Below are 4,962 nucleotides of genomic sequence, written 5' to 3'. Positions count from 1 at the left end.
GAGGGAGACAGAGAGAGAGGGAGACAGAGAGAGGGAGGGAGAGAGGGGGAGAGAGAGATGCTACACAGACTTGAGTCCAGGACCCCATACTCTCACTTGGCTTTTCCACTGGGGCCTCACGCTCTCAGCTGACTTTTTCCATCCAAGCTGCCACTCTACCACTTGAGCCACGCTTCTACATCGAGCTTTTTGCTGTTTATTTGAAGACAAAGAGTCTCACAGACTTTTCTGCCCTAGATGGCTATAAACTGTAATCCTTAGATTTCAGCCTCCAGAGTAGCTAGGATAACAGGCATAAGCCGCTCAACATCCCTTTTGAGGTATTAATCCCACTGCTTAAAATTTTAAGAAGATATTTCTCCAAAAATAAATTTTAAAAGTTAAAGATGGTCCAGTTGCAAAAACAGAAAAGAATTTATAGCTTAGCACAGAATTTCATTTTTGAACTTTTTCAATAAAATACAGGGGACAAAGGGTGTGACACTCAGTGGTATTAAATACAATTAACATGATGACATGCGCAAGGCCATGAGTTCCATCTTTTGCACTGCTTCCACCCCCCACCCCCAAAGTAAAGTAATCCAGTGGCTCACACCTGTAGCTACTCAAGAGGATAAGATCTAAGGATCATGACTCAAAGCCAGCTTAAGCAGGAAAATCCATGGGACTTGTATCTCCAACCATCAAACAAACAAGTAGAGCTGTTGCTCAAGAGTAGAGCACCAGGCTCTTGAGGGAAAAGGGCAAGGGACAGCACTTAGGCCCCGAGTTCAAGCCCCAGTACTGGTACACTGGTACACATGCATACACATACACATTAGGCCCTGAGTTCAAGCCCCAATACTGGTACACATGTATATGCATACACATACGTGTGTGTACACACACACACAAAGAAAATCCAGACCAGCTCCCAAATTGATTGTCCACCTGCACTTTATGCCCCCCAAACCAGAAACCAAGATGTAGTAAACATTTAAAAGACAAAGTAAAATTGGGCCACCTGCCATATACACCTTCTTTACCATTAAACCAAAAACAGAATGGAAAGATTTATTTAACATAGAAAGGGCTACAAAATTAGACTTATCCAGTCATCAATAGAAAGAACTCATGCATACAGATACAAAAAGAGTATATTCATCCTGGTTTTGTAATTAGGTTGAGTGATATCAAGATAAAAGGCAAATAACATGTACATTTCTAATTTGTTTTTTTTAAAGGCAGATTTGACAAGTGATTTTGCTAAGAATGCTGTCTTGGTTATACATCTGGATTATAAACCATATTAGACCTTGAAGCCTACTTAATAAAAAAAAAAGTTGGAAATAAGCAAATGATTAGTTGGAGGTATGTGACTTTCTGGAACTCTCCTAGGGAGAAAGTTTTATTACCATTATTAGTGAACTGTTTTTAATCCTTCACATCAAAGAATCTGTATTAACCCTAGGGTTCTGAAACCAAAATAACCCATAAATGAAAGACTGTGAGAAACCACCACATGTTAAGGGTAGTCTGTTTGTCGGAGTTTGGCCAATTCACAGCTGATCTCCATAAGTAAAGAGATCTTCAAAAGGGAGCAGAGACAGAAGACCTCAGTTCAAATTCAACTTCACCCGTCACAGAAAATGGGGTTGAACCATGTAACATCCTAGGCCTTGGTTTATACTGAGCTGAAATTTCAGGAGTAAAATATGTAAGTTAGTCCTTTATAAAAACTCTTCTAACACCACAACACAGGCTCCAAAAGTCCTTTCTCCAACTCTTGGAGAGTCACAGAACTTTAGAATTGCTAGCTAATTCCATTTTAGGGATAATCGTGCAAACCAGCACTGTATGCAAATACTTTCACAAACTTGGGAAGGGGGGGGAGTTTTACCACCACTGAAATAAGCATGTAAAAGACAGTTCTGAACAAAGCTATTCTAGGGACACAAATCCCCCTTGTATGTACATTGTATATGTGTGTATATGTATATGCATATTACTTTGCTTCTATTACTAATTCCTGAAACTTACAAGTTAAGCCAAAATTTCATCAGAAAAAGGAAAATAAAGCCATTTCTTTAGCTATAAAATCCTACTCACAACCTACTGGCTATGAAATCCTACTCACAACCTACTGGCAATAAAATCCTTATAATTGGGTTAAAATGTCTAGTGGAAACATCGACATAACATTAACCTCACAGCTATGTTGGCAGTCCTCATTAAAATATGGATTACCGCTCTATTAGCCCAGGGACAGCGGTTTAATGTTCTCTGTGAGATAAAGAATCATCAACTCAGAAAAGATGTCTAAAAACGGACAATTTAATTAAAGCAATTCCATTGTCTCTTTAAAAAAAAAAAAAGAAAGAAAAAACACAAAAAACTGTGCCCTCAATCACCCAGTATCAAAAACCCACTATGGCATCAAATAAGTTGTGTGTGGTTAAAGAGACAAACTGTTCTTTTGGCCATGATAGGAAGCAGAAAAAGGCTGACTATGAATCAGTTGTTTTAGCTCCATGGTGAACATGAATTATGATAATTTAGACATTCTGGTGGTTAAACGAAGAAAGCAGGAAAACTATTGCTTCCAAGTCCAGCAAAAGTTAAAGTTTGTGGCACCATAACTAAAAGACTGGGTCATGAAACGCGACCTTAAATTTATTTCTGGACTTTCCTGCTTCCACTAAAATGGATGACACAATTTCCCATCCTTTATTGGCAAATCACAGCAGCTTGGAAGGCTGGATGGCACTGGCTTGGCAGGTATCCGGAACAACCCTAGGAGGAAGTCCCGAAAGATGTCAAATAGCAGACTTCCTTTACTCCAATACTTCTCACTGTGAAACTACCAGGATGTATGGATGATGTCCTTTGACTGAAACCCACCAAGGATACCAGCTGAGGCAAATTCTGCAGACTCCAGCACTAGGGAGGGAAGGTCCGTGTGAGCTCTTGAAGTAGCTGAGTAAAACATTCACACAAGTACTGCCACAACGAGCACCCCCTCAGTCACTCATAAATTCTTTCATTCCCAGCAATGAAGCAGCAGCTGTTAAAATCCAGGCATCTTCCCAGTAGCAGCAGATCTGAAATACCTCTAGGCTGGCCAGAGAAGCTTCCCAACTGCTTTCCCCTCCTTCCCCTCCGCCCCCTGCACCCCACCCCGGTCCCAGGAGTGCCAGCCTGGCAGGGATAGAGATGACCCGGGAAGGAGGGGGGGGGAGTAGCGGATCAGCTGAAAGCAGACAGCGAGGCAGGCTCCCTTCCTTCCCTCCACAGGGAAACACCACCCCGCGGTGCCAACTGATCGAGTCTCTCCGCTCTTCTCCCCGCCCCCAATGCATACAAACTTCGGTCGTCTGGCGTGTCTGGCATTTCCAGAGTTCGCGACCTCAGCCCTCCCCAGCCCTTTCCTCCAAGATTTCCTAACCAGGAGACTCTTTCCTGCGCAGGTCCCACGTGCATCTCGCATTTTAAGAGTCCACCTTGGAAACCCGCCGGGAGGGACGACGCTCCCGCTGGGGTCAAGTTCAAGATGAAGGTGCCCTCCTCATCTCCGGGTGGACTCCAGCAGGGATCCGAGCTAGGAATTCGCGTCCAATCCCTCCCGACGATCGGGGGGGCGGGGGGGAGGGAAGCGGGGTGGGGGATGAGCCCAGGGGGGCTGCGGGAAAGAACACCACCGGTCGCCATCCCCAGCTCCCTCTGGTTGCGGCGCCGGATCGGTACCTGACCACCGCCGCATTTCCTCCCGGAGCCTCACACAAGAAGTTTGGAGAACGCCGGTCCAGGGACCTTTCTGTTTGCAAACCCGCCACACAATGCCTAGGGCTTCCTTCCCACCCCACCCCCCGAAACCGTTCCGGAAAGCCGCCACGCCAAAGCCCCGGAGCTCCCCACACCCCCGCCCCCCCGGCTCTGCGCCCTGCACCCCAAGGTCCTCCAAAAACAAGGCTGCTCCCGGCTACGTCCTCTCAAAGTAACCACTCCGCGCCCACGAATAAGGGGACCCACAATCCGAGCACCACCCTGGTCTTGCCCAGCAGAAGAAATCAAGGTCTGATCCGATCTCAGCCACACCAAGAAAAAAGAAAAGAAACCAGCGTGCATATGCGGATGGCAGTGCAGCAGGAGGCGAAGCGGGGCGCAGAGTCCGGCCAGACCAGGTACCCCCGGCTGAAGTTCGCTCCGCAACTTCGCGACCGGCGCACCGCCAGCCACCACCCCCCCCCGACCCGGGACACTGCGGGGCCCGGCCAGCCTGGCCCCCCGCCTCCCTCGCCCAGGCACCCGGCCCAGCCCAGGCACCCGGCACGGCCAAGCCAGGCGGGCCCCACGTAGAGGCGGGAAGGTGGGCGAGACTGCGCGCCCAGAGAGGGTGGTCCCGAAACTCTAGCATGTCCACATGCCCCAGCTTCCCCGGACCCCGGATCCGCACGGCCGGGCGCAGAGGAAACCGCACCGGGAAGACGCCGGCTCCCCCGAAAGGCGCCGAGCCCGAGGCCCCAGGCGCCCAACATGTCTGTGCCTATCCCCGGAAAGCTCCCGGGTGTGCCCGGCGGAGGAGGGGGCGCTCCGGAAACTTTCCCACACGCCTTCCACTCACCCCCATCACCCTCTCTTCCTCCCCGGGACCCTCTCCGCCGCGCCTCGCCGCACCCCGGGCGCCTAGCCGTGTCCGAGACGCAGGGAGGCCCGTGGCGGCGCCCGGGCAGCCAGCGGAGTTACCTGCCGGGAAAGTTTCCAGCTCTTCCGTGCGGTTCCCCACCCCCAGGGCTGGGCCTTGGGGCACGGCCAGCCGGGCAAATCCACGGCTGCCTCTCCGGCTTCCGAAGCTCGGCTCCCGCAGCTGCCACTGCGAGCGCTGCGCTCCGGCCCGTCCCCCCCACCCCACCCCCCAGCCTCGCTCGGCCCACACCGGGGCCTCATTGGCAGCGCGAATCCCCGCCCTTGCGCGTGTTCCCGAAG

At 50.3% G+C, this 4,962-nt stretch overlaps 1 protein-coding gene across 1 annotated transcript in view; it reads right to left on the bottom strand.

Moving 5' to 3' along the window:
* Tanc1 (tetratricopeptide repeat, ankyrin repeat and coiled-coil containing 1) overlaps positions 1–4,841 on the bottom strand; it is a 232,915-nt gene extending 228,074 nt beyond the window's left edge. The window contains exon 1 of the mRNA XM_013029880.1: positions 4,723–4,841. The gene's annotated coding sequence lies outside the window, so the exon portion shown is untranslated. The remainder of the gene's footprint in view (positions 1–4,722) is intronic.
* Between the last annotated feature and the right edge of the window lie 121 nt (positions 4,842–4,962).

Source organism: Dipodomys ordii, unplaced genomic scaffold (assembly GCF_000151885.1).
Source record: "Dipodomys ordii isolate 6190 unplaced genomic scaffold, Dord_2.0 Scaffold5, whole genome shotgun sequence".
NCBI classification, from domain to species: Eukaryota; Metazoa; Chordata; class Mammalia; order Rodentia; family Heteromyidae; genus Dipodomys; species Dipodomys ordii.
The sequence above is the reverse complement of the archived record's forward strand: the minus strand, read 5'-3'. Positions and strand labels throughout refer to the sequence as shown.